This window comes from Atta colombica, unplaced genomic scaffold, assembly GCF_001594045.1.
Source record: "Atta colombica isolate Treedump-2 unplaced genomic scaffold, Acol1.0 scaffold125, whole genome shotgun sequence".
Classification (NCBI taxonomy): domain Eukaryota; kingdom Metazoa; phylum Arthropoda; class Insecta; order Hymenoptera; family Formicidae; genus Atta; species Atta colombica.
The window spans coordinates 480614-503561 of record NW_017259212.1 but is presented as its reverse complement, the minus strand read 5'-3'; the positions used below and the strand labels follow the sequence as shown (position 1 = coordinate 503561).

Sequence of the window (22948 nt, the reverse complement as noted above, 5' to 3'; positions counted from 1 at the left end):
ATATGTGTATATATATATATATATATATATATAAAAAAAGATAACATCATTTGTAAGCGATTGTTAAAAAACTCAAGTATATATATGATATTGTAATTGCATAATGCACTAGAAATATATAAATTGAAACTCTGTCTAAATTGATAGAGACTCTTGAAGTATCGAGTGTTCATACAATTTATAAATTTAAACGGGGCGAAACAAGAACGAACAAATTATTCGGGTCAACAGCACGCACGAGTTACTCGTGATAATCCTCCTTGGAAAATCCTTCGCACAGCTCCAATTTCACGTATTATCCTTGAAAATCCGCGTTTTCATATTTGACGAGGTACGATGCTAAATGATTTCTTCGACACTAAACTTCGTCACCACAGGACGTCATTTTCTTAAAGTGGCAATATATTATACATACAGTGCCATATATTCTAACAAAAAATAAAACACAAGGTTATTATAGAAAAAATCTTTATTGATAGATGCACAATAATCAAGAATTAAATCGCGATATGTATGAATATTCTCTCGATCTATTTTATTTGCAATGTTCACGAATTTTACTTCTATTATATTTGTACTTCTATGCGTCTTCAACATCTTTTATTTTTTTTTAGTATATATACATTTTTATTTATTTTATATAAATCTTTAAGGATGTGTTACACATAATTTGTTTATTTGTTAACAAAATGAAAAAAATTATGAACGCGGGAAGAACAATTTTGCGCTGAAAAATTAAAAAATTTAGATATATAAATATATTGTAGATTTGAAAATAATTTGTTAGACCTTTAAAATTATTATATGGAACATTTATATTGATCATTAAAATGTCAAAACTTTTTGCAGCGTTTCTTATCATGCTTGAAATTTATATAAAATTATTTTGATGGTTCAACAAAATTATTTTCACGTATATTTAGCTTCTCCCAGCAAAATTGCTCTTTCCATGTACCTACATATATTATATTTGAAAGTATATATAATAAAAAAAATTTAGTGATAACTTAGAATTTGGATCAAAAATTATTTCAACAAAAAGTAAACATGTTTTTTAAAAATAATTAAAATAAAATAAAAAAGTTTTCATTTAAACTATAAAATTGTATTGTTAAATATTATAAATATAGATCTTATTTTGAATCGTTTCATATGTATCTAACATTCATTTTATACAAAAAATAAATAAATTTCCAATTTCAATCACTTTTTGCAGAGGGATTATATCCTTATATACTTGAGAGATTACATCCTTAAAGTGTAACTTGCGTTTTATGAAACAATTGATAATATTTGATAAAATAAACAAAATTTAAACAGAAAATGCATAAGTAAAAATACATGCGTAAATTAAAAAATCAGAAAAAATTCTCGCTCTGTTTATTTACTAATACTTGAAAAAAATACTCAAGAATAATATTCAAGAAACCTGACTCACAATTCCGGATTAGCATGAAACATACTACCAAAGAAGAACTAGTTTAATAATGCACCTGGAATGATCAAAACATGTTCCGTGAAGGAAATGCATGCTGCAAGAAAGTCAAAGAGTCAAAAGAAAATTCGTCTCTTCTTTACATCCATTTGTCCCTCTTACTTTCTCTCCTTCCCCTTATGCCCCTGCGTCTTGTATCTTCTCTCTCGCTCTTCCTCTTGTCCTAACTCAATTCGAACATCGGCTGTTCTGCGAGGCTACATATAGAAAAGTAAGAGAAAAAGATGAAGAGAGAGAAAGATATGGATATACATATATATATATAAAGAGAGAGAAAGATTTCAGCGCCGCGAAGAGCTACTCGAGTCATGCATTTAGTCAGACCAGCCCAGTTCAGTTCGTCGAATTGCAGTGGAAGTGCATAATAGTTGGTGCAAGTCACAGCCGCCGGATGATCAGTCTGCCTCGGCCGTCTGCCTTTCCGTGATCCAGCACGTGCGCGCCAAAATATCGCCTATGACACGTATGCCATATCCCGGCGTCGATTCCGGGAATGTCGCACTATCAGCGATAGTGATTTCGTCCGGAACATCCCAACCGGCAAGAAGGCGTCACAGCCGAGCCGGAGGCTGCGGGCCGCGCGACGAGAGTCGGCGACGAGAGAGCGCGTTTAGTCGGTTCGCAGGAGTCGGGCAGGTCGGTCGATTCGCTCTCGACCCACCACCGATCAGCTGTTCGCCGCCGCTCGCTCCGGCGACAGTCCGACGATCGACCGTCAACACGTGCACGCGTTCCCGACTCCCGACTCGAATCAGCCGGCAGCGGCAGCTGATATTATACGTGCTGCTAATGTACAAGCACCGAATTTCGCGAACGGCGAACAGTTTTTGACGTTCCTACCTACGATTAAATTGTGCTCGCGCGGGACCACACGAAGTGTCAATCAGGGATCATTCAATCTAGAATTAATTATCAGTCTAGAGTTAATTATACAGTCATTTTGTCTAGAGTTAATTATCCAGTCATCCAACCTAGAATTAATTATCTAACTATCCAGCTATCGCTCGAGAGCAGGAATTTAAAACATACATGCACATTTCGCGTCGTTTGATTGCATTATCAGACGAATCCGTTCTTTCTATTCAAACTCGCGAGTTCGGTGGACGTCTGTTGAAGAGGATCATTGAAGAACGAGGATTTTTAGGGTGATAAATCGCTACCACCGTTGTGAATGTGCAACCGACGTGAAAAGTCGCGCATAACGCTTGAATCAATCGAGCGTAGAGCAAACGAAAAATTATCCGATTTGTAGTTCGCGACAATACTGAACGAGCCGGAAGAGGAAAAAAACTGAGAACGCGATTTCAAATTCCTCTTGACGACGTGCGTTAGATCGATCTACGATTAGCACAGTAAGTACTGGCATTCCTCGCACTCGCTCTCATGTTGTTCGCAATTTCCAATTTCGATGACGAACGCGGATATAGCTTTGAATAAATCAAGTGTGAAATGGACTTTATTGAGTGAAGGCTTTATAGGAATGTGAATTTCGAACGATATAACAAAGCGAAGACTTTTTTCCCGATTGATTGAAGCAACCCTTTAAAGCGAGATTTTCTTTCGGTTCAGAAGAAAGAACAGAAAGCTCCTTATAAGGGTGACTACCGCGGCTCGCTCGTCGATATTCAGTAGGATTTTCCGATTTCCAAAGAGTTCTCTATCGAATCTATGAGGTTTGTGCGTGGCTTTTCTGGGTTTCAACGCGAGTAAAATCAAATGCACGAGTATTTCCACGGAGTTTTCCGACCGCTCGAAGTACATCATGGCCTTGCTTTTCAAATAGCTTTCTTGAGCTCCCCTGAATTCCTAGTAAAAATGTGAAAACGTCAATCGTCCATTAAAGCAACAGAAATTGCTTTTTTTAGGAAACATTGTGAAACAATAATACCATATCTCGACGAGCGAGAACACGTTAAAATCAGCGTTGATACATAAAACAGTCCGATCAAAATAAAATTAGAATCAATTTACTGACTTCATACGTTAGATGTTCATAAATAATGATTGAGTTCAATTTTATTTTCGATACATGTAATAGGGATGATCTGAAATTTATAGGAAATGTGTCACGAAATGACAGAGATATTTCCGATTGTGTTCACAAAATATTTCTAAAATCACAGGAAAATGTCGATATGGTTGGTATGAGACTATCGTGTAGCTTTACAGAGAAAACTCCGATATTCTCCGTGACGGCGAATATTCGGATAAGGAAACGACTATGGCACTCAATAATCTGCATACCGTAAATATGTTTACAGCAATTGTTTTACGGTGACAGAAAATTACCCAGTACCACTTCATGCCTCTTTTGTCTGGTTATCGTACGATCATTTTGACACGCGTGCTCAAACCTGTGCACAGATCGTCGCCGACGGATTTCGATGAATGTTTCTAAATAACAGGTTTTGTTGCTCGAACTTTTTTCCTTGGCACGAACGCGTAGCAAAATATTTGTAGCCGCCTAAACGACGTCCGACCGACCTTCTCGCTCGAATTCTCGGACGAATTTAATACAATTAATATGGTTTATACATCAAGCGACTGGAAGTACGCGATACCGTTCCGTCTCGCATCCGTTCACGCAATCATTGGTAAACGAATCAATCATAAGACTGCCGGTTGATTCGTGCCAGGATCAAATGATGTAAACACGAAAAGGATCTCTGAGTATCGGTTTGAAAGATGTCCATCGTTCCTATCGATTTACTATTATACGAGGTTATTTCACGTCTTTATTGGTAAGTTTGCGTCGCAATAAAAAAGTTCGTATATACATTTGATATTTGAGAAAATTCGTAATCTTAAAATTCTAATATATTCAACATTTTATATAATATATTCAATAACATTGCTCAGTTTTTCGAAAAAAAAGCTATCGAATAAATTTAAAGTTAGTTCGTAATGTAAGCAAAATTGTAAAGAATAAAAAATCGTTTTAATACGATAATATATTTCGTAGAGCAGTGTGTGTGTGTGTGCATCTGATGCATTTTTTTCTCATTAATTATCTGTGTCATACTCGTTAGGTATGTGGCATAACAAAATGACTAACGATCATTCATTGTATAATTATTTCTCAGAAATATTCCTTATATTCGAATTCTCCTTGTACTCTATTTTACGGAGGATTATAAATTACATTTTTTTTTTCATAAATATGGAAATTTATTATTTTACTTTATCTTATTATATGTCGTATCTTATTTTATAAACAGGCAAATTCGTAGAAATCTTGGTGATGCCTTACCTTTTGCTGTTGCAATAAATTATATTATTAATATTGTATCAAATGACAATTAATTAACGACGAATATCACTTCAATTCGACACAATTAAAATTTTCTGAAATTAACTTTTATATATTATATTTTTATCTAAAATAACTATGTTTCTGTTATATTTTTTTATTTATTTTGCAGAATTTTTTAAAAAGATATAATTTCCTATCATTATTAATTGATTTATTTCTGCATTATATGATGTTGTAGCGAAGTGTTAACGTAAAACGAGTAAAAAAATTAAATACCTCTAGGAAAATCGCTTTTAGATTCATACGATAAATATTTCCCAGACTTAATCCATTTTGCAAATATTGATTCTATCGTGCCGATGTAACTGCGATGCAAGCAAAATCATTATTAATGATAAGATAACGTAGTTTAAGCTGATTAACGCACTACTGGTTAATCTTCCGGATGGTGCAATCTACGATTTAAAAATTTTATTATCAGTCAATATTGTATTTCTTCTCTTTCATGGTCACACAAAAATATTCGTTGTGATTATTCTAATGTAACATGTGTAATATTTGTTGAACCCAAAAGTTTTATTCCAAAAGACATTTCTTTCTAAAAAAAAGAGAAGCGTTAAAAAAGTAGATTGGCAGCAGGAAAACATAAATATCGAAAGTATAATGTGATAATGAAGCACGGGAAAATATAATTACTTCGGGAACGTAGAAAATCTTGACTCTACGACAACGCTTGTACAAAAAGTAATTACCATACAAAATGTTAGTTACCATAACATCGTAAGATAAAATCAACATCCATGTATTAGGTGATAAAGGCTAGTGAAATTCTTATCGTTAATAAATCTATGATACGATTAATTATGGTTGATGATAATTAAAAGAGATACGACAATTTTACAGGGTTACACATTGGTTGATTAAAAATAGCAAGAAATACTCCGCTAAAAGCTACTTGCTGGAATGTTCACTTTTAATTAGCTCTGACATTAGGACCGACTCGTATTCAGACACATTCAAATATCTTCATCGTATGCGTGTACTATCCAATATGTCCTTTCCGACCAAATCCGAGAAATAGCAGGAAGATCTGTAGTGAATATCAACGTGGAATTAAAATAAGAGACATAAGTTTAACGAATATCTCGGAGTTTAATCGATGAAAGTGGATTGGCAGCTGTATAAAAATCAGAGTACACTCCATTTTTCGACTGAAAGATTCGCGGAAACTTCGCAATCCAATTTTTAACATTTCGTCGGAAACGCTTCGTACAAATTTGCGATCTTAATTGTTTCATAACATAGTTATATACTCCCGTTCCTTAAAAATAAATATTACTTTTCCACGTTTAGATATTTCTACATCATAAAATGAAATAATTTCTTTTTTTACGAAGAAGAAAATGTAATTTTAATTGCAATGAACACTCGAACTTTTTCATTAGAATAAAATAAAATTATTGCTGAATCAATTCAGCTTGATACATATAGGCACAGAATAAATAATATTTTTATATGTATTTTAGAATAATTCCAATAAGCTGTGTATGTTTGTGTGTGTAAAATTAATTATAGATTATTTATTTTCGATACGATTAATTTTGAAAGATCGTATGGCTGGACTTACATTTGATGATTAAGTCTAAGTACAGGACTTACATGTGCTGGCACCGATGAGACTAGTATTTTCGCAAAGTATTTCCCAGAGGTATTCATGATGCCCACACAGATAATTTAATTGAAAAAGAAGGTTATTTTCGATTGGAGATTTCGCTTTGTTCTATTATCACCAATGATAAATGAATACCCAGTAGAAATCTACTTTGTAATAATGATGTTACCAGCAAGATCACATATATACAAGTAACTAATAATAAAAGTGATTTTTGCAAAATACGTTTAATGTTCTACTCGCTGCTTTTAATAAATATTAAATTTCCGTTGATGAAGAGGACATGAAAATTAAAAATAGAAATAAAATAATATTCTATAACATTCGATACATTCGACTCTCCGATACAGATTTAGATTGTATACATATCTACTGACCGCGTTCAAAAGATAAAAATGTATTTCTGGACGTTTTAAAATATTATATCGCATGAAAAATATTCTGTAACAGACGAGTCTATAGCATAAATAATATTCTATAACAGATATTTTCATGTCATTGTTTTCTTTATTACTAAAGAATTACCGAATGTCAAATAGCATTTATTAAATTTTCTGATCATTATCTATAAAATGTAAGTAAATTGAAGTGCCCATATAGTGAAAGAGAAATATATTGATAGCATATTTACATAATGTTATGCGTAATTAATTAATGATTGATGATATTGATATAGACATTGTTAATCATTCATAATATATGTTTGCATAATGAAGCAAAAAAACTTCATAATGTGCTACTTATATAATAAACTACTCATTGATTCGAAAAAAAGAAAGAATTTCGACCGAAAGGATAAATTGATATTTAAACAATCTATCATTTAACGATTTAATTTGTTATATTTGTTAAAAATTCGCAATTCTATTAAAATATATAAAAAATATCGCTTTTGATCTCTCCACATATTTTTAACTCACTAATATAATATCTGTACATTCATATTCTTTATTTCTGATTACAAGTGTGATCGCTAATGCGCATTGTAATTATGTTTTCTTAATATCCTGAATATTTACAACAGAACGACATAGTATATAAAACTATTACATAAACATGATTATATGACAAATTTTCGTATGATAATCTTTTTAAATAATGCATTAGTACAATAATATTATTATCATATAAGTATTTATTGGGTTATAATTTATGAGAAAAATTAATATATTACTTTAACGCAGAAATATGTGTACATTCTAAGAAATATCGATATTTAACATAAACTATTGTACAGTAATTTTCATCATGCTAGTGTCAATATCAATATGTGGATTTATTGCTATAAATTTCAAATCCATACATGATGATGTTGATATCAGGTATCAAGAATTTTAAATTTGCATCAATATTTTTTAAAGTGTAGTATGAATATTATCGCGAAACTTCTTCGATAATGTAAATTGGCAATCGTTTCGCATATCGTTGATTAACGTACAATAATAAAAGCGCTAATGCGATCCCGCATATCACAATGTCGGTTAAACAGGAGATAAAATGGAAAGAAAACTCAATTAAATGCTCAATAAAATAGAACGTGTATATGATACGCGCTTTGCGGAGAATAACGTGACGCGCGATTGGCGGTATAATACCATTTCGAAGCTCGCGAGTCACGGCGATTAATTGAGATCGCGCTTGCATCGCTGATCTGCTGGATAAAAAGCTCTGGATATAATACATCTCGCGCCGTGGAGTAAAGGCTATATCGCATTCGAAACTCTCATGCGACGCATTCCTATAGTATAGTATATATATAGGAAATTCCACAAAATTCTAAGCCATTTTCTTGATTGTCTGGTTCGCGCGGGCACAACGCGGCTTATATTGAGACGAATAGACGCGGCAAACGAATTGTCCGTTTCGTGAATATCATTGAGAAGATTTGTAGATAGAACTTCTTCAGTTAATTATTCATATATCCATGCGCACGATATTTGAATATCTACGAGAGTAATTAACGCAAATTTAGGCTCGGCATAATAATCCTAATGTACTCATTAAATCGAGTCTGATTTATATGTCCTATACACTATATATGCTAATATGGCCAGGATGTTATTTAACGAGGATCTAATTAGAATTGAGATTTTTTTAACCTGAGGCAGAGAGAGAGAGAGAAAGTAGTCGAATATGGACTATTGGACGTTTATTGTTTAGTTTTATATTATTAGTTTTAATTAATTTCTAAATGAATCAACAAAATCATACATATTTAATTTATTAATTAACTTTATGTTTCTCTTAAAATTGTAAAATGATTCCTCAAACTGAAAAAACTTAAATTCCATCTTGGAGAGAGAGAGAGAGAGAGAAAGAGAGAGAGAGAGAGAGAGAGAGATTCTCTCAGAAAATCTTTCTTATAACTTTCATCTTTAATTCTTTCTTTCTTTCTAAAATTAATTTCTTGCGAATACTCATTAAGCATACTCTATAAATTATTTTTGTTCTTTAAGATTTAAGGGAAGGCTCCCATTATGCCCATTTATGTCATGATCAATATTGATATTATTTGTAAGAAATCGTTTTACTCTAACGAAATAAATTTGAGTAACAAAAAATGTACAAGATAAGAATAAATATCATGATTAGAAATTACAATTAATTATTTTGCTTACTACTCTTTATATCGAAATATTGAACCAAGAAAATGCTATTCATTCTATTTTATGTTATTGCGAATCTTCATCGTAAATCTTAAATATAACATCATCACGAAATCGGCAAGATAAATTCAGTGTATTTATATACATTTATAAGAGCCGGAAATATTGTGTTTTTGTGAAAAAGCATCTCATCGAGGGATCATCCGTCAAACGAAATTCGGGCAAGGTCGAGAGACGTTAAAAATCCGTTTCCATAATCAATCCCTTGTGCCCGACTACGGATTAAAATAAATCGCACACAAAAATTGTCGATTTATCACATAAAATGAACATTCGTAATAGCAACCAACTACGAGTATCCAATTTTAGATAACTCTAAATATGAAATGTGCAAATATATTGTTGATCAAACTCTGTAGTAGCTGAATTTAATGTCAAACCTACGCAATGACATTTAACACCGAGTTAATGAATCGTAGTTGCGTATATATTGAAAATTCTGCAAAATACGGGGGATCGAACCTCGGTTATGTCGACCGTAGAGATTAATGAATATGTATTCTTTCAAAGATTGAATACATTAACGTATTTACGGTAATAAATTGTTCTTATTATCAATCAAACAAAATTTTCATAAACTTTAATAATATAACACAGTTGTTTTTAATAAAGATTTAAACTTTAACTTTTGATTTTATTTTTAATATAATATATCATATATATTAAAATATATAATTATATATTTTTTATACCAACTCTCGCTCTCTCTCTCACTCACACACACACACACAACACACACACACACACACACACACACATCTCTATTTCAATCTAAAAAATGATTAATAATTTTGTTAGACTATATTTCTCATCTCTCTTGTCCGTTTTAATTCAATCAATATTAAATCAACATGAAAATTAATTTACTTTAATTATTACATGTTCTTTAATTATTAGTGAACAAGCTACACATTTTTACTGTAACGTGCCGGTGATGCAAGTAGTGCAAATGCGTTAAGACTGATAAGCCGGCATAAGAATCGGGTTATATGAAGCGTATAACTAGGTACTGCTAATCCAAATGAATCGGCCTGCGCAAGTAAATGGGTCAGTGAGCTCGCTTTTTTCCTAGCAATCGAGAAAGTAAGCCTTCAGGGATTGTACGGGGAGTAAATTGCGCGCCAGCTCGCTATAAGACAAACTTGGAGCTTAAAACGAGCGCAATACCACGAATTTATAACGAAAATATTGCGTCATCATTATGTTATAATCCTTTGATCTCAATTTGATACGCATGATCAACAAATATGCAAAATATGATGTTACATTTATCACCAGCGAAAAATATGTCAGGCATTCGCTGAGTAGGGCAGATATAATATATTTTCAATATCCAAAATCAATTTCCGAGCCCATTATGAAAATCGATCTAAAAGTATTTCAATATCAATAGGACCATTAAATTGGTTTTCAAGTATTCTTCTACCTGCTTGCGCATTATATCATATGGAATTTGAAAATAACAAAGCACTACATTTATAGAACCGAGCTTTAATTGCGATGTAACAGATTGCGATGTAATCGTTTTGCGATAATTATCATATTTGATTAATTAGGATGTGCGTAATTTTCTGGTTATAGGTTTCTGGTTATAATATTTGATGTTCCACTTTCATATGAAAATGATGCAGACGTGGCAAGTTTGAACATTATTTTAATGTCAGTGTTACGTAGCGCGATGACGTCACTCTTGTTTTTGAATTGCCCTGTTTGATGTTTTAATGTTGATTTCTGACATATTCTAAATTCCGAAGTAAGCGTCTCGCATATACGAGACCGGTATGTGAAGCAACATATGCATCTTAACCAAACGTAATCATTCCATTGTTGTACCTTTACTGAATGTGCATGAATATGATGACAATATGTGTGCTGAATATGTGGTGGCAAAACGTGCTCTCTAACGTGTACAGATACATACACTCGAAGACGAGTTAAAAATGAAACTGAATGAAAATTGAACAAGTAGCAGTTTAAAATGCTAACTCAGTTCTGCATATTTTTGTTATAAACACATTATAAAATATGTAACTTTTCCATGAAGAGAAGATCCGAGCTTTTCGGAGAACTTCATCCAACTTTTTAATTATTTTACTCGAAAATACGTATTGTATAAAAATTTTAAAAGTTTTTTAAAATTTTAGTTAATTCGGTTCTTTTCTTTATCAATCATTTTCAACATTCAACGTCATAAAATTAAATTTTTAATTATTTTGTGCGAAAAGTTCTGCCACTATCCTGTTTCTACAGAACTATTTCAAAGACGGAAGAAAGATTGCATTATACGTAAAATGTTTTTTCTCTCCAAGTAATGCCACTTGGGGTCATATTGTGTTACTTATAAGCGGCGGAGCATTTAATATGCGGAACGTTTAATGCGGTATGACGAGGAGCTCGTACGTCCCAGCGGCGTAAATTCGCAGTTATAAATTGCCAGAGGAGTCGCAGCGGGCATATTTCCGAGCTATGTGAAAGGCGTTCTGTTTATTTCAACTCGTTACCTCCAGCTTTCAAGCCCAACTTGCTTTACGCGAAGAAAAATCAAATCTCAAGTGCATTGCGAGTATACATTGACCAAGATTACAAATAAATTATGTATTTCATTTTGATAAGATATCCGTCATTAAAAACGGATATTCAGAGAAGAAAGGAAAAGAGAATGAAAAGATATGAGACGGGAGGAAGTTAAGAAAAAGCTAAAAGTCCAATGTCCGCATTCATAATCAGACCTTATTATATATTGAAAACTTCCTTACATTTATCTTTAGATGCTAAGTAGTCAATAAAATAATTCGTAGAGCATCTGAAGAATTTAAAGAAGCTTTAAATATAAGACTTGACTATGAATATGGGTTATAATATAAAGCTAATTATGAGAAGATATGTCACATTTACAATATGTAAAACATTGTATATACATCGCTCATTTGATACAATAAGAACAACTCAAAAAACAAAATTTTTCAAAAAATAAATTTGAATATTTTGAATATTATTATATTTCGGTAATATTAATTTTAAAATGCAATTTTGAAGTAATTACAATTTGAAGTATTAGAACAATAAATATATGTTGCATAAAAGTATGTATGTCCTTGTTATGTTTTATATTTCCCCTTTTTTGCAAGCAACTCAAGAATGACAATTTTTTGTATCGTTATTGTAATGATATACATAAATTCAAACAAAATAGTTCTTTTCATATTTTTCTTAATAACAAATAACATCAACAGAGTATAAAGCATAGCATGTAAAATTAAAAACATAAATAAAATCTTTGTTGACACTCCTCCTGCTTCCGGAATTTTATAGTTTTCGAATGGGAAGCAATTAAAAGTTATCACCGACGACATGACATTTTTGCACGGTCTGTAGATATGCAATCTCGAGTGACTGAATATGAATATCTACTGACCGCATCCAGGAAAAATGGTGTATTTTTGAACGTTCTAAAATATTATCTCATGTGAATAATTTCAATTGTTATTTAGTTAAATTATGAAATTACAGAAATATGAAGATACAAATTCTCTCCGTGTAAAATTAATTCTCTTTGGCTATTCGTGTAATGTCCATTTAATTTAAGAGAAAGTATGAACAATTGGCGGCACTCTACGTACATCGATGATCGTTACGACAGTGACACGATAATAACAGTAAAACGATAATAGTTTTTCGCTGGACCATGAAACTCTATTGTTACGCGATGCCGAGACGAACGCTCAAATTCACGTTGCAGAGTGCTGGAATGCCAGAATTGCATTGACCCCCGCGTCGAATAAATATATGAGCATTGCGCACCGAAATGGCAGAAAGTCGGAAATCTATAAAAAGGACAGAACATTCTGTTCGTCGGAAACGAGAAATAGTAAAAGCTTTTTAGTATTTACAATAAAAATTGCATGAACACAAAAAGGGCAAACTTTCGGTATGTATCTAAATAACAAAACTTCATCGTTAGTTAAAGTAGATTGTGTACAGTATGTAATGTTCTTAACTCAAAGATTAAATATCTAAATTCTTAATGAATATTAAAAAGTTACTGCTGCTCTTGCAACTCTACTCGAAGAGAAATCAAGGCATCAAATTCATGAAAGTTTTTAAAATTCTCGAAATCCATCAGATTTAATATCCGGTATTTAATTCTTTACGTCACTTTCGGTACAGCATACACTTTCTTTTTCCAATTTCTTTCATTGCCTATAACTTCTTTATTAATAAACGTACATATATTTGCTTGATATCTTTATGTTCCTTAATGTTTGGCGGTTCGATTGAGATAAAATTCTTTACGATCCATATAGGATTTTACAATCAGCCAGTACTGATTATCATAGTTCAAATACTGACGCAGTACTGACAAATTACTGGTCCAGTCATTTTAGCTAGTTATTTGCCAGTGATGGCTCAGTGCTGGCTGACAGAACATAGGCCATCATTTGTCAGCCAGTCATTTGCCAGTGATAACCCAATATTAATTGACAGAATCTTTATCGTCAGTCGTAGCGTTGACTAAGTATTAGTTTCGTTGTAACTTGATGACAACTTTATATGGATTGACGATTTTATATGGGAATATGTTAATTTTTGTTAAAATTATAAACAATCAAATTGGATTAGGCCATATCCAAGTGTGTTGTTTCTATAATGCAATACCTAAAGATTAAGGATTCTTTATGCATTATTTTGCACGATATATTTTTTGTCGCTAAGAAATTAAAGTAAATTTCATAATTCATTTTATAATACATTGTAAATGCAAGTCATAAAATGTAAGAGACGCGATTAGCAAAAGATTAAAAAGATATTCGTTATTAAGATATTCGTTATTAAGATATAGTAATTATTATGTAAAAAAACTGCAATCTTTACAATAAAGCATGGATTATGTATATATTTTTAACACGAGCGAATAGTGAAGATAAGACTAGTTTCTTGTTTAATGCATTATCAAATTTGAATTAATAAATATAATCATAAATGATAGAAAATCATAATCATGAACATTACTCATAAAATTGCAATGAAAACAACTATAAATCAACTATAATATCTATTTCATTGCAACGAAATATATATTCAATATACATTTTAAACAGTAATTTGGAAGGAAAGATTAGCTTTTCTCGCTAGGTAGCACATTGTTTGTATTCAATTAATCGCTTACATGCTTACATGTACAATGACGAATAATCATAATCGGAAGCTATAATTATATATTTAATTCAAAGCAAAACGTGCTTTAGTGAATTGCATGCGTAAGTGAATTAACAAATGTTCCCCTAATATAAAATTTCAGATTATACATTGAAATATTGTGCCAAATCTAATTTCATGGAACAGATTCCAATTAATTATCAATCTCGTTATCAATATTATAAATCGAAAGTTTTGTAATTATTGTATTTTAATTTTCATTTAATTGTAACGCTTCTATTAAAAAATCGTTTATTTCAAAAGTAAATATAATAATCACAAACTCTAGAAATACGTGGAAACAGTGAACGACATAAAAAATACAATTATCTTATTGAAATTGTATCAATATATTTTTTTGTCACATTTGATTATATCAATTATGTACATAACATTCTGATCACGATAAAAACGCTATCTTAACTTAATTTATCTGATTATTATTCACCAAGCATGTAATTCACATAACATAAAAAATTATATATTCTATTTTAATCGCGTTTTTTTGGAAAATTTCACCGAATTGTAGTTGTTAATGCGAATACAGTCACTGTATTGATTACCGGAATATTTATAACTATGAGCTATCTTAATTAGGTATATTTTCGCGATTAGACAATTCTACTGCATATTACGAACTTCGTCTGCGCCAGCAAGATGCGGCGTCAATATTGATTTATGTTCAATTTGATTCGCCTTTCGATAGAACGTGATAAATTGAGGTCGAGAAATGAAGGCACAATTATATGTAAAGCAAATAGCATAAGACAAAAAATCTATATCATACGATGTATATAATACGGAATATATAATTTCCTTTCTTTCTGATTATCACAAATAACAACTTTCCCGATTTCCTTTGAATGAAAAACTGTCGTTCTACCATTGTAATATTTACTTATAATATAATATAACATTTTGAGCCGTTAAAGAATATTCTTTGTTTTAGAAATATTTTTCGTCTAGTATTGCAAAAAAATTTTATGAAAAAAATCAAGTACATCTCTCCTTGTTAAAAATAAAATATAATTATCGATAATTTAATTTCGCAAGGAGGATGACAAAATGATAGAACTAAAAGAATTAAAAGTCAAATAAGGGCAATCGAAAATATCATTGAAATATTATAAGTAAATATTATATAGATTAGTAAAAATTAAAAACAGCTAGCATTGTAAAGTCCGTTACATCCTGCCCATCCAAGGCAAAAATCCGTCGATTTTTCTTTGTCAAAGACAGTCGAGTCAGGTCGTTCCCGCGACTCGTCGTACCATTTGCCAAATTGAGAAAGCCTTTAGTAATCGAAAACGAACCTTGACACTCTTTTTCTACCAACAGTCTTTTCGAGAGGCGCATACATCTCGACTCGAATGCTTTTTGCCGCGGTCGACCGCATTGCCCGGCGGGGAGGTTTCTTAAAATAGATTCCAGTGTTAACTAGAGGTTAGTTCGAACACATACGCACACATATACTTATTGAGTGGAACATACAATGCCATCGCGGCTTTCTCTAGACAAGATTTTACATTTCACTCTATGAAAGCTGGACACACATATATATATATATAAACGCGCATTTGTGCCTTCAGCTACAATTCGTTGTTGTTGCACCAAAAACTACATCTCTCTATTGTAATTTAAATAAAGAATATTAATTAATTCAGCATTACTAAAATAATAAAATAATATAGAATAATAGAGCTAATTCTAATCAAAGAGACAGGCAGAGAGAAAAGGAAAAAATCCAATGTATAATTTAATTTATAATTTAAAATTTTTATATATAATTTTGTAAAAAAAAATGAAAAAGAAGATATTTTATAGAATTCAATAAAAAAATATTTTCAATCAATCGTATAGTATTTTTTAAATAAATGTTTAAAATTATATACGTTTAAAAGATAATATCAAAAATATAATTTAAATAAAATCTCTTCGCATATAAATTTTTAATCGATATAATTGTGATTTTTTTTTTATCACACTGTCTTGTAAGAGAACTTAAGACTCATGTAAGCATAATATAATTTTAAAACGAATAATAATATGACATCTGCAGTTTGTTGCTAGATAATTACTGCTTCCTAGATATTAATAGAATCCTGTGCATTTCCATCTCATCCTTTCTATATTTTTTTTATTTTCCATACTTTCTCGTATTTCCTACCTTATCTCTGTTTCTATCTCTTCGCTTTTCCGTTTTATGTATCGAGAAATAAAGGATTCTTCGCCTTGGTCTTCTCTCATCTATTGCTATTCTTTCATATCTTTTCGAAAGAAAAGCATCTACCTTACGAAGGCGAACTGCGCGCAAGAAGAGCCTGATGTACCGCATCCGCTATTTTTACGTGTCTCTTCCAATGTCTTTCTTGACGCCTGGTTTATTTGCCTGTCACGTTGACGCGCAATTATTACGAACGCGCTACGTGATTTAATATGCGAACGTACTTTGTCGCATTTTAGATCGACGCGATAAAATTTCCGACAATTTGTTTTTCTTCCGCCAAATGTGTATAGCGCACGGATGGAATTCCATTGATGTAACATAGATGTGCGGAAATTGCGTTATTTTCAATTATTACTTGAAGAAATACAAAATGAGCTCTTGATAAAATTTGTGCTATAGAAGCATATCGCGATATTTTATAATTGTGATAAAAGTAATTTATCAATGTATCTGTCAGAACTGTCAATAAGTAATGAAATTTTACCTCGATTTATTTTCAGTGCGTCATTATGAATGGCTTTCTGTTTTGACATTTCGTTTAATTTGAATTAATTTATTTTATAAAAAAATAAATTTTTGTGAAATTAAATATAAGCAAAATGCCTATACGAATTTCCAATGCGTAAATAATATATTATACATTTATAAAACGATAAGATATAATTCGCTAACAATTAGAATGTAATTACTTATTAATAAAGTTAAAAAATTTGCAAAATTTATTTTAACTATTATGTTTCACTTTCGTGATTTTTAATTTTCATTTTTAAGATAATTTTAGAAAAGTAAGAAAAAAAATAAAGTCAAAGAAAAAATATCTAAATATGTGTATATATGTGTGTTTGTGTAAATATTTATCCAATTATTATTTAAAAGACTTCAATTTTATGCAAAAAATATCAGTTTAATAATCAGTTTATAGAAAGATTATAGAGAGATAGAAGACAAAGCGTCAATCTATTAATCGTAGAATCATTTTATAGCTTTTAAGATTATTTTAAGAAATAACTAAATTTTTATATGTCCAATATTCTAAAACGTTTCAAAATAATATTGAGCAAGTAAAGATGATCGATCTAGCAATGACTGTTTAATAATCGATTGATTTTGTATACCTTACGGGACGTGATAGGAATTGACGAAGTTACACTGACGTAGATTGCTTGCTGTGCCCATCAGCTGTGGTTCCTAACAATTTCGATAATACAATTTGACCTCGAGGCATGTGAACAAATTTGATTTGTGTCATGTGCGTAAAGCGTGAGAGTGCGATAACATTGCACTTTCGCTGCAGTCATGCTCGCGCGTTTAAATTTACGATATCGATATTTGTTAGTATGCAACAAGAACGAACAGCGTCGGCTTGCGTGCCAATAGTGAAAATCCTTCGTTGATGTACAGTGCTTTCACACAACCGTATGCGAGAGAAAATATTTATTACTGTTCACGATTTTGCACCGAAGAGATATTTCGCGGTGAACTAAATATACTACATCATGACGACGAGAAAACACATTATCAGTATTACTGTATCAAGTGTCACGTCGAACGAGCTGTCGATACCAACGGCGATCGGCGTCACGCGTAATTGACCATATCTTTTTAACTTTCTCCCGTCTATTTTGGAGATATATGTGTAATATTTTGTAGAAAAATCTCGTTAGAATGTTTCTTACTTCTTCAAAATGAAAAATTATTGAACTTCACCAAATATTATCTTTATTTAATAACTTAATAAATAACATTAGAAGATTTCATCATATACAGCATATTCGATAAGAAATGCAATTCGTGAATAGATTGATCTTAAGTAAAATGAGTAAATAATTAAAACCTTGAAATTACAAATATTCTTTTATTTAGATTTTGAAACTTAGTTTTGCAAAATTTCATATTTTAATATATTCTTGTGAGATCTCTTGGAAAATATAAAAAGTATGCGTCGCGGTATCTATTGTGTTGAATCGCTGTACTACACAACGAAATGTCGCAGCGAATATTTCCATAATAATATGCGCGGATAGTGAAAACCACTTCACACGATATTGCGACGTGTCGCGTTGTTGCTCTAATTTTTCTGTGATAGCTTTCATTTCTTTAAAAAAACATTACTTCTGCTATATATTTGTAGCCTTCTCTTTTAAAATTTACAAAAAGATTATATAATGCAATCAAATTTTAAATAAAGAAAAGTATAATACAGAAATTATGCATTTCGCGGGTTATCTCCGTATCTAAATCCGTTCTTAAAATGCCACGCGATTTGGAGATAACTCATATATGTAATTTCTGTACAGAAAGTGCTCGTGGAAGTCTCAAGAGAGACTATTAAAGAAAATAATTCTTTGTTATAAATTCTCCGCAAACCTCCGAACTCCTAAAAATCCTGTAGAAGAGAGAACGATTTTTTTACCCTCTGTTGTACATATATTTTTGGAAAAGGTATAAAAAATGATGAATTTTGATGAGACACACATGGAAATTTTAAAATATTTATTTCAGTTAAAAAAATCGAAAAAGTCCTTTCTTTCATTTTTTATTTTATTTCAATTAACGATCGATTTATTATGGTTCATAACAATTATTTCTTAAAAATAATTATGATTTATTGTTGAAAATCTTTTTTTACTTCAAGTCTCAGTCTCTTACGAGATTCGATAATAGCATGTGCCACTTCTTTGCGTTTGCTTTCGCTGTCTTCTCAGTAACAATTTTAATATGATTATAATAAACCAATCGTTATTTGAAATAAAATAAAAAAATAAAAAACCATTTTTTACAATTTTTTTAACAGAAATAGATATTCATCTTAAAATTTTTTTGTTCAAAATTCATAATTTTTTATGTTCTTTCCGAAAACACAAGTATAACAAGAGTATAACAGGAGATAAAAAAATCGCTTCATCCTATACTGTATAATTAAAAAAAGACGAAGTAACTTTCATGAAAATTCGTGAACTCTATCCAGAGTATAGTACTTGTGTTTGCAGTGAGAGATAGAGAAAAGAGAACATTTATGTAATGTACAATTTGTTACAGGGAGGGCGAGGGCGGCGGTGGCGGCGGCGGCGGCGGCGGTGGCGGTCGTTCTGTGACCAGCTCCGGTGGCGGTGGTGGAGGCGGCGGTGGTCGTCGGGCACCAAGCCTACGGCTGGTGAACGGAAGAGCGACCACGGGAGTGAGTTTACACACCAGCAGCACCGAATCCGTGCGCTCTCCCCATCACCAGCTCGGCCAGCAGGTCGGCAACAACAACTGCCACGCCGGTAACAACCCCGCCGCGAACAATCATCCACGGCTCAACAAAGATGACAGCATCAAAATCAGCATCGAGAACACCAACACGTGCACGGACAGTCTCGTCACTGCTTTAGACGACGAGACCCTGCTCATCACCGATTTCCTGGGCGACACAGGTAAACGTCGCTGAATCAATAATGAGAGAGATCTACTCTTTGATCAAATATTCGTAAATGCAGCAATTCTGATTGTTTTTCGAGTACACTGAAAAATGTTGAAATAAAATACGCATTGAGAATATTTATTTATGTTACCATCATACATTGTTAACAATTCATATATGATTGCTCGTAATTAAAATTTGCGAATTACTTCAATTGATTAAACAATTCATTTTCATAAAATGTAAATATGACAATCATTTCAAAGTTAGGTAATTTAATTAATTATGGTGATACATAGATTGTAACTTTCATGTAGCGTGACAGAATGCAATAATACTGCATTTCACGAAATCCTAAGAGAATTCACATTTAAATATAATATTCAATGCAAACGTATTTATTTATATTGCTTCTGTATTTTTTTGTAAAAGTCTTGATAAAAATTTCATCATTCGTTATTTATCACCAATCTATAAATATCGATGTCGTACAAACATTATATTTAAATAAACGATCGGTTTATCTGAAATATGCAGAAATATTTCATGGAGATTTGCGTAAAATGCAAGACGTAAGCACGATCGTTACAAATTCCAATTGAGCTTACGATCTTTACAAACTTCTCGGAGGAATATAAAAAAGCGAATAAAAATTACGACTTTAATGAAATTCGCCGTAATAAAGTGATACAATTCTAACGATGAGGATGAACCGTATGATTGCATTGCCGTTATCGTACCGTAATATCGAGCGTTACTCTTTGTTAAAATAGAAGATTTTATTTCTAAACTTTTTATTTTATTAAGTAGTTTGTGCGACTTATGTTTATTCAAATTTACCGCGATTGGCGAACTTAGGTGCCGCTAGTGTTGTAACCATATTAAGCTTTTGTTTTAAAAACTGTTGAAAAGGTAGTAAGTAGTTCAGTTAGAAACAGCGAATAGACTAGACGTAAGGTTAACAAAGATTAATTCACACACAATTTAAAAAAAATTCTCAAATATGTATAAAGTCTGCTGCAATTTAAGGGGAAAAGTAAAATTTGATATAAGTACGTGATAAATACCAGCTCTCTCGTGAAACATCTGTAACGTCCACGTTATGTTAATCACTGCTCATGATACGAAAGTGATACTGGACTGAAATTATATACTAAATTTTCAATTATTCGGGATTGTCAATATATTTATTCTTTATCTATCGTGTCAAGTACTAAATCGAATCAAAACGCTCATAAATGTCAAGTTAAATCTCGAATCGAGTGCAATTGTCGCATTGTAATGTTTACGGTGAAATGTCATAAATCATTGATAGGATCTGTGATACGTGCTTATACACGTGTGTAACGAGTATGTTATCCATCGAGTACAATGTGAAAATGTGAGCAATGTGATGCATTTATTGACAAAATGTGCACGATGTAACTAATGATGATTTAAAAAAGATTTGTTTTATGGAGAAATAATTGAAATAAGAAACGAGATTACTATACAAATAATATTAGAAATAATAGAAACAAAAATTGTGCAATATGTAAAACGTCGCGATCCTGAAAGAAAGAGAAAAAAAGAGAATAGAAATATTGCAGAACAGTTCGTACGTGTAATGCAACACGATATGTTTCATGAGAAATGATTACCAAAGTTCAAAGTTGTTTCGAGATAAAATTGTTTAAAATAGGAAAACATATTATTGAACAACAGACAATATTATTAGAAATGAAATTTTTAACAACGTTTACACGATTTTATGAATACAAACAACATTGTGTCAACATTGTGTCATCAAAGAATATAATCCTTTATAAGCATCTCGTTTTTCAGATTTAAATGCATCATATAATATGTATCGCGTTCAAACGCAGTAGATCTTTCATGGAAATTGGAAATATCCTATGATGATATACTGGAATATAATAAACATCTGACATTTCGCACAAATATAGCCTCTTTCTGAATCCAAGTGCGTTCATTAAAATAATATAATATAAACCTCAATCAATTTGTAGTTTTCCCTGACAATATTTTCTTATGTAAATAACTTCATCGAAAAGTACGTAAGTAAAAAGATATGATTTTAACCTATAATTTCGAATTTCATGTCACAGTAGCACAAATTTAAGTTGTTAAATCATTTCAGACTTGAACTTTTACAACACAGAATATATATATCTATATTACTTTACAAAAATCTGTAAATACGATATATAAATCTGAATATTTTTAATAAAAACTACAATGTGATAAGTTATATATAAAGTTTTTTTCTCTAAATAATAATAATAAATAAAATGTTTCTAAAATGTCACATAAAAAACAGAAAATTTTAATCTTTTTAAAATTCTGAAAATATAAATACCACGCTAATTTAAATTTTATTTATTAAAGTAATACATATATAGATATACATGATATAAATCAGTGCTGGGATTTTGTACATTTTGCCGATTTTCAGCTTGGTTCCTGCCCCTGCGGCATTTAAGCTGTGCACGGATTAGTGAAGTAAGAGGCAGTGAAATAAAAAACCAAACCAAAATGTGCAAGCTAGTAAATTCCAACACTGATTTATACTATGTATTATCTATACACTGTTAAAAATATCATTAAATTTAATATATTTTTAAGTTACATAAATTAAATTCAATTTTATGGCAATAAATTAAATTTAATGTATCTGCAATTAAAAAATATATTTGGATACATGTACATGAAATTTAATGTTTTCATAAAATTTTATGAAGTTTAATACATTTTTCATTAAATTTTATATAGATTTACATGAAATTTAATGTAAACATTAAATTTAAGTTACTTATGACTTCATTTTCATTGACAATATTAAATATTTTTTCGTTAAAAATATTTAAAGTGTCAATAACCTTTTTGAAATTTGTTTCCATTATATGTAACGAAGTAAATTTCTATTTTTTTAACAGTGTACATGTATTACTTTAATAAATAAAATTTAAATTAGCGTGATATTTATATTCCCAAAATTTTAAAAAGATTTTTTAAAAGATTGCACCAGCACTGATT

General features: G+C 31.1%; 1 protein-coding gene across 1 annotated transcript in view; it reads left to right on the top strand.

Annotated features, from left to right (window-relative positions):
* The first annotated feature begins 2123 nt into the window (after positions 1-2123).
* The window catches only part of LOC108694793 (potassium/sodium hyperpolarization-activated cyclic nucleotide-gated channel 2), a 90954-nt gene continuing 70129 nt past the window's right edge, over positions 2124-22948 (top strand). Inside the window, exons 1-2 of the mRNA XM_018204455.1 lie at positions 2124-2847; positions 19549-19925. The gene's annotated coding sequence lies outside the window, so the exon portion shown is untranslated. The remainder of the gene's footprint in view (positions 2848-19548; positions 19926-22948) is intronic.